Raw genomic sequence first — 12148 nt, forward strand, 5'->3', positions numbered from 1 at the left:
TTTCGCTCACAGGGCTAGAACAGAACTGTCACCAAATACATTTACCAATCTACATTCATCCTAACGATTGTCCAGAGACAGTCCAGACAACGTCCTCTTGTTGTAGAGGCCGGGAGATTGACTCTGATGTTCTCGGGGTATGAACTGATCTGAGACATTGAAAGAATTGTCGTTCCTGCACATCAGGAATTCAAACCCCTTCTCTCCTCCGAGCCAATGAGAGAACTCGGGAACAGGCAAAACACTGAAAGGCTGGAAGGGCGACGGCCCCGGAGCACAAAGCTAGTTCCTCGTGACATGGATGTGTCTGCAGACTGTCCCCGGTGTCTCCACAATGAATGTCCCAGGCTTTATTATGTAAAAGTAAAACTGATGGACGACAATTGTAATTCTCGGTGGGGCCGGCTGAATTATGAACTCACTAACAGCCTCCCCTAAGCGATGGTGCAGCCCACACTCGCACGTGCCTCTGTGGCGCAATTGGTTAGCGCGTTCGGCTGTTAACCGAAAGGTTGGTGGTTCGAGCCCACCCAGGGGCGGTGTGTTTGCTGCCCGTTCTTGGCTTTGAAACCGTCCGCTTTTAATGGGGTCAGGAAAATGTTCCCCAAACAGAAATCCTTTCCCCAAAGGGGTTTCTGGATTGAATTAATGTCTGACGTGAGGGAATGCGGATGCTGAGAAGCCGAGACAAAAAGAGAAACTCGACAGTCCCTGTCGGAGAAAACTGAATTCTGAAACGCTGTCTCTGATTCTCATTCCACCGATGTTGCCTGACCTTCTCAGTTCCTCCTGCAGTCTCGTGTTTTGTTTTTGACTGAAAGTTCATTTCATCTTTTGCGATGAAACACCTAGACTCGCCGTGTGCAGATATTTAACCCTTTCGAATCACTGTGAAATGATTGGATTCAAACAAACTCTGCGATAATTCACTCTTTCTCTGCTCCACAGGCAGACAGACCTGGGAAGTGAAGCTGTCAGTGTGGTTCTGTATTCGTGGGCGGAGTGGTTAATGCGATGGACTTGAAATCCATTGCGCTTTCCCCACGCAGGTGTGGACCCCGCCGACTACAAAATGAGAAATGTCGCCGAAAAGAAAGGGAGCTTGCTCCCCGGCTTCTTCTTTAAGATTCAAATCAGTGGAGGGGGAAAAATATTTCACTCACATTGGGAGTGGTGGGAAACTGTAACCCACTGCCTGTTCGAGTGGAACAAGCAGATACACGCAGAGCTTCTTTTGAGGCTATGAGCCAAGTGTTTGGAAATGAGACTAGAACAGTGAGGGGCTGGAAATCGTGATCGAAATGAAGCAGGCACCTGAGGACAAGGGTGTTTCCTTTGCCAGTGAAAGATACTGCTTCACAAAGTTGTGACTGTGGAAGGGAAGCAGTGACACTGATTATCTTTGGTTGTTGACCTTGTGACTGTTCCCATTGCTGCGCATGTCCGTGTTAACGTCAGAACTCTGCAGCATGGTGGCGTAAGATACGCAAAGGGCCGGGGCGCAATGGATGACGCATCTGAGTCCACCTAACTGTTTGAAATGCAGCTCACAGCTTCTTCACACACCCCAATTAATCTTTCTCATTGTCCTGAAGCCGGCAAACGGTTTGAATTCCCGATCTGCGGGAATGAGAATCTTCTCATTGTCTCGCGTCAATAAATATCTCTGAGAACATCGGAGTCAAGTCACAGCGTTGTCAGATGAGAGGAAGCTGAAATAACCCCACACGCTGCTGACGGGCACGTTTTACTTTTCCCAACCCACCGCCCCAACCACTGCGGCTCCTGGGAGTGGAAAGGAAACAATCACCAAAACCCAGTCTTGGCTTTGTGAGTCTTCAGAAAATAAGCAAACGTTCATCCCTTCGGATTTTCTATCCTGGGCTGACAGGGATGGGTTTTGTCACTCTTTTGTAGGACATTACAAGTGGAAGTTTTGCAGAAAAGTACCACAATGCAATCTGATTAATCAGGACCTGGATGTTTTCGGTCTTTGAATGTAAGTATTGTGCTCCAGAACATTGGTGTTCACAGTTTATAATACTTATCTTCCCAGTCCCCTGTATCACTTGTCGAAAATGTTTAATTTGCGTCTTGTAATCCTTTCACTGTCTGCTAAAGAGGCAAGTGTTTGCGTGTTTTACCTAAGTTATGTTGACCTTGCATACCTCGAGCCTCAAGCTAATTTCACGAGAAACCTTCTCCAGTTCAAAAGCAAACTGTTAGTGATGGCTCTGTTTCTTGTCACGTATCCAATTTCAGATCGATGTTGTTAATGACCCTTTTATTCCTTCAGATCCACGTTCCGCTCACAGGGCTAGAACAGAACTGTCACCAAATACATTTACCAATCTACATTCATCCTAACGATTGTCCAGAGACAGTCCAGACAACGTCCTCTTGTTGTAGAGGCCGGGAGATTGACTCTGATGTTCTCGGGGTATGAACTGATCTGAGACTTTGAAAGAATTGTCGTTCCTGCACATCAGGAATTCAAACCCCTTCTCTCCTCCGAGCCAATGAGAGAACTCGGGAACAGGCAAAACACTGAAAGGCTGGAAGGGCGACGGCCCCGGAGCACAAAGCTAGTTCCTCGTGACATGGATGTGTCTGCAGACTGTCCCCGGTGTCTCCACAATGAATGTCCCAGGCTTTATTATGTAAAAGTAAAACTGATGGACGACAATTGTAATTCTCGGTGGGGCCGGCTGAATTATGAACTCACTAACAGCCTCCCCTAAGCGATGGTGCAGCCCACACACGCACCTGCCTCTGTGGCGCAATTGGTTAGCGCGTTCGGCTGTTAACCGAAAGGTTGGTGGTTCGAGCCCACCCAGGGGCGGTGTGTTTGCTGCCCGTTCTTGGCTTTGAAACCGTCCGCTTTTAATGGGGTCAGGAAAATGTTCCCCAAACAGAAATCCTTTCCCCAAAGGGGTTTCTGGATTGAATTAATGTCTGACGTGAGGGAATGCGGATGCTGAGAAGCCGAGACAAAAAAGAAACTCGACAGTCCCTGTCGGAGAAAACTGAATTCTGAAACGCTGTCTCTGATTCTCATTCCACCGATGTTGCCTGACCTTCTCAGTTCCTCCTGCAGTCTCGTGTTTTGTTTTTGACTGAAAGTTCATTTCATCTTTTGCGATGAAACACCTAGACTCGCCGTGTGCAGATATTTAACCCTTTCGAATCACTGTGAAATGATTGGATTCAAACAAACTCTGCGATAATTCACTCTTTCTCTGCTCCACAGGCAGACAGACCTGGGAAGTGAAGCTGTCAGTGTGGTTCTGTATTCGTGGGCGGAGTGGTTAATGCGATGGACTTGAAATCCATTGCGCTTTCCCCACGCAGGTGTGGACCCCGCCGACTACAAAATGAGAAATGTCGCCGAAAAGAAAGGGAGCTTGCTCCCCGGCTTCTTCTTTAAGATTCAAATCAGTGGAGGGGGAAAAATATTTCACTCACATTGGGAGTGGTGGGAAACTGTAACCCACTGCCTGTTCGAGTGGAACAAGCAGATACACGCAGAGCTTCTTTTGAGGCTATGAGCCAAGTGTTTGGAAATGAGACTAGAACAGTGAGGGGCTGGAAATCGTGATCGAAATGAAGCAGGCACCTGAGGACAAGGGTGTTTCCTTTGCCAGTGAAAGATACTGCTTCACAAAGTTGTGACTGTGGAAGGGAAGCAGTGACACTGATTATCTTTGGTTGTTGACCTTGTGACTGTTCCCATTGCTGCGCATGTCCGTGTTAACGTCAGAACTCTGCAGCATGGTGGCGTAAGATACGCAAAGGGCCGGGGCGCAATGGATGACGCATCTGAGTCCACCTAACTGTTTGAAATGCAGCTCACAGCTTCTTCACACACCCCAATTAATCTTTCTCATTGTCCTGAAGCCGGCAAACGGTTTGAATTCCCGATCTGCGGGAATGAGAATCTTCTCATTGTCTCGCGTCAATAAATATCTCTGAGAACATCGGAGTCAAGTCACAGCGTTGTCAGATGAGAGGAAGCTGAAATAACCCCACACGCTGCTGACGGGCACGTTTTACTTTTCCCAACCCACCGCCCCAACCACTGCGGCTCCTGGGAGTGGAAAGGAAACAATCACCAAAACCCAGTCTTGGCTTTGTGAGTCTTCAGAAAATAAGCAAACGTTCATCCCTTCGGATTTTCTATCCTGGGCTGACAGGGATGGGTTTTGTCACTCTTTTGTAGGACATTACAAGTGGAAGTTTTGCAGAAAAGTACCACAATGCAATCTGATTAATCAGGACCTGGATGTTTTCGGTCTTTGAATGTAAGTATTGTGCTCCAGAACATTGGTGTTCACAGTTTATAATACTTATCTTCCCAGTCCCCTGTATCACTTGTCGAAAATGTTTAATTTGCGTCTTGTAATCCTTTCACTGTCTGCTAAAGAGGCAAGTGTTTGCGTGTTTTACCTAAGTTATGTTGACCTTGCATACCTCGAGCCTCAAGCTAATTTCACGAGAAACCTTCTCCAGTTCAAAAGCAAACTGTTAGTGATGGCTCTGTTTCTTGTCACGTATCCAATTTCAGATCGATGTTGTTAATGACCCTTTTATTCCTTCAGATCCACGTTCCGCTCACAGGGCTAGAACAGAACTGTCACCAAATACATTTACCAATCTACATTCATCCTAACGATTGTCCAGAGACAGTCCAGACAACGTCCTCTTGTTGTAGAGGCCGGGAGATTGACTCTGATGTTCTCGGGGTATGAACTGATCTGAGACATTGAAAGAATTGTCGTTCCTGCACATCAGGAATTCAAACCCCTTCTCTCCTCCGAGCCAATGAGAGAACTCGGGAACAGGCAAAACACTGAAAGGCTGGAAGGGCGACGGCCCCGGAGCACAAAGCTAGTTCCTCGTGACATGGATGTGTCTGCAGACTGTCCCCGGTGTCTCCACAATGAATGTCCCAGGCTTTATTATGTAAAAGTAAAACTGATAGACGACAATTGTAATTCTCGGTGGGGCCGGCTGAATTATGAACTCACTAACAGCCTCCCCTAAGCGATGGTGCAGCCCACACACGCACCTGCCTCTGTGGCGCAATTGGTTAGCGCGTTCGGCTGTTAACCGAAAGGTTGGTGGTTCGAGCCCACCCAGGGGCGGCGTGTTTGCTGCCCGTTCTTGGCTTTGAAACCGTCCGCTTTTAATGGGGTCAGGAAAATGTTCCCCAAACAGAAATCCTTTCCCCAAAGGGGTTTCTGGATTGAATTAATGTCTGACGTGAGGGAATGCGGATGCTGAGAAGCCGAGACAAAAAAGAAACTCGACAGTCCCTGTCGGAGAAAACTGAATTCTGAAACGCTGTCTCTGATTCTCATTCCACCGATGTTGCCTGACCTTCTCAGTTCCTCCTGCAGTCTCGTGTTTTGTTTTTGACTGAAAGTTCATTTCATCTTTTGCGATGAAACACCTAGACTCGCCGTGTGCAGATATTTAACCCTTTCGAATCACTGTGAAATGATTGGATTCAAACAAACTCTGCGATAATTCACTCTTTCTCTGCTCCACAGGCAGACAGACCTGGGAAGTGAAGCTGTCAGTGTGGTTCTGTATTCGTGGGCGGAGTGGTTAATGCGATGGACTTGAAATCCATTGCGCTTTCCCCACGCAGGTGTGGACCCCGCCGACTACAAAATGAGAAATGTCGCCGAAAAGAAAGGGAGCTTGCTCCCCGGCTTCTTCTTTAAGATTCAAATCAGTGGAGGGGGAAAAATATTTCACTCACATTGGGAGTGGTGGGAAACTGTAACCCACTGCCTGTTCGAGTGGAACAAGCAGATACACGCAGAGCTTCTTTTGAGGCTATGAGCCAAGTGTTTGGAAATGAGACTAGAACAGTGAGGGGCTGGAAATCGTGATCGAAATGAAGCAGGCACCTGAGGACAAGGGTGTTTCCTTTGCCAGTGAAAGATACTGCTTCACAAAGTTGTGACTGTGGAAGGGAAGCAGTGACGCTGATTATCTTTGGTTGTTGACCTTGTGACTGTTCCCATTGCTGCGCATGTCCGTGTTAACGTCAGAACTCTGCAGCATGGTGGCGTAAGATACGCAAAGGGCCGGGGCGCAATGGATGACGCATCTGAGTCCACCTAACTGTTTGAAATGCAGCTCACAGCTTCTTCACACACCCCAATTAATCTTTCTCATTGTCCTGAAGCCGGCAAACGGTTTGAATTCCCGATCTGCGGGAATGAGAATCTTCTCATTGTCTCGCGTCAATAAATATCTCTGAGAACATCGGAGTCAAGTCACAGCGTTGTCAGATGAGAGGAAGCTGAAATAACCCCACACGCTGCTGACGGGCACGTTTTACTTTTCCCAACCCACCGCCCCAACCACTGCGGCTCCTGGGAGTGGAAAGGAAACAATCACCAAAACCCAGTCTTGGCTTTGTGAGTCTTCAGAAAATAAGCAAACGTTCATCCCTTCGGATTTTCTATCCTGGGCTGACAGGGATGGGTTTTGTCACTCTTTTGTAGGACATTACAAGTGGAAGTTTTGCAGAAAAGTACCACAATGCAATCTGATTAATCAGGACCTGGATGTTTTCGGTCTTTGAATGTAAGTATTGTGCTCCAGAACATTGGTGTTCACAGTTTATAATACTTATCTTCCCAGTCCCCTGTATCACTTGTCGAAAATGTTTAATTTGCGTCTTGTAATCCTTTCACTGTCTGCTAAAGAGGCAAGTGTTTGCGTGTTTTACCTAAGTTATGTTGACCTTGCATACCTCGAGCCTCAAGCTAATTTCACGAGAAACCTTCTCCAGTTCAAAAGCAAACTGTTAGTGATGGCTCTGTTTCTTGTCACGTATCCAATTTCAGATCGATGTTGTTAATGACCCTTTTATTCCTTCAGATCCACGTTCCGCTCACAGGGCTAGAACAGAACTGTCACCAAATACATTTACCAATCTACATTCATCCTAACGATTGTCCAGAGACAGTCCAGACAACGTCCTCTTGTTGTAGAGGCCGGGAGATTGACTCTGATGTTCTCGGGGTATGAACTGATCTGAGACATTGAAAGAATTGTCGTTCCTGCACATCAGGAATTCAAACCCCTTCTCTCCTCCGAGCCAATGAGAGAACTCGGGAACAGGCAAAACACTGAAAGGCTGGAAGGGCGACGGCCCCGGAGCACAAAGCTAGTTCCTCGTGACATGGATGTGTCTGCAGACTGTCCCCGGTGTCTCCACAATGAATGTCCCAGGCTTTATTATGTAAAAGTAAAACTGATAGACGACAATTGTAATTCTCGGCGGGGCCGGCTGAATTATGAACTCACTAACAGCCTCCCCTAAGCGATGGTGCAGCCCACACACGCACCTGCCTCTGTGGCGCAATTGGTTAGCGCGTTCGGCTGTTAACCGAAAGGTTGGTGGTTCGAGCCCACCCAGGGGCGGTGTGCTTGCTGCCCGTTCTTGGCTTTGAAACCGTCCGCTTTTAATGGGCTCAGGAAAATGTTCCCCAAACAGAAATCCTTTCCCCAAAGGGGTTTCTGGATTGAATTAATGTCTGTCGTGAGGGAATGCGGATGCTGAGAAGCCGAGACAAAAAGAGAAACTCGACAGTACCTGTCGGAGAAAACGGAATTCTGAAACGCTGTCTCTGATTCTCATTCCACCGATGTTGCCTGACCTTCTCAGTTCCTCCTGCAGTCTCGTGTTTTGTTTTTGACTGAAAGTTCATTTCATCTTTTGCGATGAAACACCTAGACTCGCCGTGTGCAGATATTTAACCCTTTCGAATCACTGTGAAATGATTGGATTCAAACAAACTCTGCGATAATTCACTCTTTCTCTGCTCCACAGGCAGACAGACCTGGGAAGTGAAGCTGTCAGTGTGGTTCTGTATTCGTGGGCCGAGTGGTTAATGCGATGGACTTGAAATCCATTGCGCTTTCCCCACGCAGGTGTGAACCCCGCCGACTACAAAATGTGAAATGTCGTCGAAAAGAAAGGGAGCTTGCTTCCCGGCTTCTTCTTTAAGATTCAAATCAGTGGAGGGGGAAAAATATTTCACTCACATTGGGAGTGGTGGGAAACTGTAACCCACTGCCTGTTCGGGTGGAACAAGCAGATACACGCAGAGCTTCTTTTGAGGCTATGAGCCAAGTGTTTGGAAATGAGACTAGAACAGTGAGGGGCTGGAAATCGTGATCGAAATGAAGCAGGCACCTGAGGACAAGGGTGTTTCCTTTGCCAGTGAAAGATACTGCTTCACAAAGTTGTGACTGTGGAAGGGAAGCAGTGACGCTGATTATCTTTGGTTGTTGACCTTGTGACTGTTCCCATTGCTGCGCATGTCCGTGTTAACGTCAGAACTCTGCAGCATGGTGGCGTAAGATACGCAAAGGGCCGGGGCGCAATGGATGACGCATCTGAGTCCACCTAACTGTTTGAAATGCAGCTCACAGCTTCTTCACACACCCCAATTAATCTTTCTCATTGTCCTGAAGCTGGCAAACGGTTTGAAATCCCGATCTGCGGGAATGAGAATCTTCTCATTGTCTCGCGTCAATAAATATCTCTGAGAACATCGGAGTCAAGTCACAGCGTTGTCAGATGAGAGGAAGCTGAAATAACCCCACACGCTGCTGACGGGCACGTTTTACTTTTCCCAACCCACCGCCCCAACCACTGCGGCTCCTGGGAGTGGAAAGGAAACAATCACCAAAACCCAGTCTTGGCTTTGTGAGTCTTCAGAAAATAAGCAAACGTTCATCCCTTCGGATTTTCTATCCTGGGCTGACAGGGATGGGTTTTGTCACTCTTTTGTAGGACATTACAAGTGGAAGTTTTGCAGAAAAGTACCACAATGCAATCTGATTAATCAGGACCTGGATGTTTTCGGTCTTTGAATGTAAGTATTGTGCTCCAGAACATTGGTGTTCACAGTTTATAATACTTATCTTCCCAGTCCCCTGTATCACTTGTCGAAAATGTTTAATTTGCGTCTTGTAATCCTTTCACTGTCTGCTAAAGAGGCAAGTGTTTGCGTGTTTTACCTAAGTTATGTTGACCTTGCATACCTCGAGCCTCAAGCTAATTTCACGAGAAACCTTCTCCAGTTCAAAAGCAAACTGTTAGTGATGGCTCTGTTTCTTGTCAGATGTGCAGATTTACGCTGGGAAGGCGAGAGAATGAAACGAATTGAGACACACGTTGACTTAAGTGTAGAACCAGCAGAGCGAAGGTGGGCCGCATGGCCTCCGTCTGCGCTGCGACACATGCTGTGATTCAGTGTGAAATCACAGTTCGACCAACAGAATGTGGGAATTTAGTAAAAACGTTTCTATTTACACAGCCTCCATACGTCTGCGAAACAGCATTTTACACGACAACAGCGGAGGTCTTTGACATCAGTCTCGAACGTGCATGCCGCGTGCCAGATGAAAACCTGAAGTGCTCTGTGGGCAGCGGTCACACAAGCAGAGTGGCGCAGCGGGAGCGTGGTCGTTGGATCGAAACCGTCCTCTACTATTGTTCAATGCTACCTCGAGCTGCTTTCCTTTGGATCGGCGCTCTCTTCTGAATGGCATGTAGCATATCCGTGCACTCGCCAACTCCACTCCATTCAAGGGGCATGGTTTTAGAAGTCTCAGTGGCATTCTGTTCTTCAGCAGTTTTCTCTGAACTGAATCGCAAAACCAGTTCTCTGCGATGCCAATCAGCTGGTCAAGTTGAAACAAATGCCTTGCGTTTTCGTCCATTCCCTGCAGTGATTCGCCACCCTGGTTCAGACGTGAATGACAAGCATGTCAAATACCTCATCACGACTCAGACACAGTTCCCCAACGATTCGGACGGATCCCACCGATTGTGAGTAACCTCAGAGAGAGAGAGACAGGCAGTCGCCGTGGACTCGATGGGCTGAACGGCTTGTGTCTACTCGAGAATGGTGCTACGTGTTTATGCCGTCCCACTGCCTGTCTCTGGGACAGAGAGGCTGAGGGAGCAAAACTGGTTCATTTTTAACTGTCCCTTCCGTGTTGGACTGCCTGCAGTCCCTCAGCTCAGGGCCGTGGGGAGGACTCTCAGTGAGTGAAGGTTTCACTCGGATTCTCTTCATCTGCGACACTTGGGGCTCAGATGTTAACTGCTGCGCGGTAGCAACAAAGAAAGCGATGCCCACTTTGCAATAGACTTTCCGTAAGATTGCTGCGTGAAGACGATTTCTGAACACCAACAAGGATGCACAACAATGTGAATTTACCTGGGCGAAGAGTCCTCGGTGTCCATTTCTTTCTGTCCTGCCAGCACAGCATCTTTCTATCTCTCCGATAACAGACCTTTGGAGAAAGTTCACAATCAAAGTTGTTCATGTTCCCCGCGTTAGTATAACTGACACCTCTCACCCCAAGGGTTTCAGGGAGAGAGGGAGAAAGAGAGAGAGAGAGAGAGAGCAGAAGAGCGAATGGACTCTACCCTCCACCAACCCCAAATCCCCCCCCCCCCCCTCCTCCCAGAACAACGTGCAAGTAGAAATAAACTGGTTTAATTATCTACCAGTGGAGATAGTCCAGTTCCTGGGGATGAGACAAACATCAGCGCCTCGGGGACAGAATGGCAAGCAGATTTTCTGGAAACGCTTTGCTGCTTGCAATTCTTGGAGCAATGTGGAATGTACTTCACACTGAGCAAGTTTCAGCTGGCTCAGAGTCTCCAATGTACATTGCTGTGTTTGCCGCCAGCACAGGGAGAGAACAATAGGAAGGACGTAGGAGTGAATAACGATCCGCGTGAGAGGGCGAATAACTGTTCATGGAGACTGTTAGTGGCTAACAATACGTAGTGTGTCATAGCAGACGAGGTGATAACAAGGAGTCGTTTGTGTGGTAGGGGTCAAGGACATGGGGGAGTTCAAGCCCTAAAGTTCTGGAACTCGATATTGAAGACCGGAGGGCTGGAAGGTCTCCAAGTGGAAAATGAGGTGTTGTTCTTTCATCTGGAGCTAGAACACTGCTGCAAGCCTGAGACAGAGATGTTGGCCAGGGAACAGGGTGATGTGTTAAAGTGGCAGACAACCGCCAGGTCAGGGCCTTTTTCCTCCGGGCAGAACCGGGATGTTCTGCGAAGCAGTCACCTAGTTTATGCTTCATGCTACATTGGGGAAACGACACTGCGAGCAGTGAATGCAGTGGACTAGGTTGTGGCAAAAGTGCTGCTTCACCTGGCAGGTATGTTTGAGCCCTTGGATATTCTGGAGGGGGCAGGTAAATGGGCAGGTGTTACACATTCGGCGGTTGCAGGCGAAAGTGACTTGGCACAATGGGAGGTGGGTGTGGGGTGTTGCGATTGAAGGAAGAGTGGACCCGAAGTGTAACCCCTGGCACAACGGGTGTGTGTTGGGACCATAACCCATTCTCTCCTATTCACTCAATGTCGTCTTTAGCAGCTTTCCCGTATAAAAGCGCTCTGTTCTGCACCTCGCCTTCTCATCTGCTTCCGAAAAAAGCTTGGGGCATAAATATTTCACAGTGATATACTGATCCAATGTGCACAGTCGAGTTGATACACTTGTGGAGATCTGCGTGGTCTTCTCCTGTTCTCTGTATCCTATGGTGAGGAGGGTAATGCTTGTCACTGGCCGCTCGGGTGTCAGAGACGAGTTTTAACCTTCCCTTCCGTGTTGGATTGCCTGCAGGCCCTCAGCTCAGGGTCGTGGGGATGACTCTCAGTGAGTGAAGGTTTCACTCGGATTCTCTTCATCTGGGACACTTGGGGCTCTCAAAAAGCACCTTGATGAAACGAGGTTGGGCTGTCTGGAGTACGAACGAGGCTGAAAACACGGAAGTGAAATGGTTGGAGATAGTGTTGAACAGGTTGACGTGAGCTGTGCGGTGTTTGAGGAATGTCAGCAATGAAGGTAGTTTGCAAAATTGGGTCAGCTTTCCTCAGAGAACCGAAGTTTTCCAAGTCATGTGGGACCGAGAAAAAGGAAGATAAAATGACATTATAAAGGACGTTTTCGTGCAGAGAGTGGTTCGGGTCAGATTTCCACTGTTGCGCTGGCTCCCTTGTGGAGCTCTGAGTTGTTTCGTGCTCTTCTGTCGGTGTGTTCTGACCTCATGTGAAACCTCTTCTCTCAGGATGGTAATGAAC

General features: G+C 47.9%; 4 non-coding genes across 4 annotated transcripts; all 4 read left to right on the plus strand.

Annotated features, from left to right (window-relative positions):
- Positions 1-465: 465 nt before the first annotated feature.
- Positions 466-539, plus strand: trnan-guu (transfer RNA asparagine (anticodon GUU)). Its single transcript has one exon. It is a non-coding gene; the product is annotated as a tRNA-Asn (tRNA).
- A 2229-nt stretch (positions 540-2768) lies between these two features.
- On the plus strand, positions 2769-2842 carry trnan-guu (transfer RNA asparagine (anticodon GUU)). The gene has a single exon. It is a non-coding gene; the product is annotated as a tRNA-Asn (tRNA).
- A 2228-nt stretch (positions 2843-5070) lies between these two features.
- On the plus strand, positions 5071-5144 carry trnan-guu (transfer RNA asparagine (anticodon GUU)). The gene has a single exon. It is a non-coding gene; the product is annotated as a tRNA-Asn (tRNA).
- A 2228-nt stretch (positions 5145-7372) lies between these two features.
- trnan-guu (transfer RNA asparagine (anticodon GUU)) lies at positions 7373-7446 on the plus strand. The gene has a single exon. It is a non-coding gene; the product is annotated as a tRNA-Asn (tRNA).
- Positions 7447-12148: the final 4702 nt, after the last annotated feature.

This window comes from Hemiscyllium ocellatum (assembly GCF_020745735.1).
Source record: "Hemiscyllium ocellatum isolate sHemOce1 chromosome 27 unlocalized genomic scaffold, sHemOce1.pat.X.cur. SUPER_27_unloc_27, whole genome shotgun sequence".
NCBI classification, from domain to species: Eukaryota; Metazoa; Chordata; class Chondrichthyes; order Orectolobiformes; family Hemiscylliidae; genus Hemiscyllium; species Hemiscyllium ocellatum.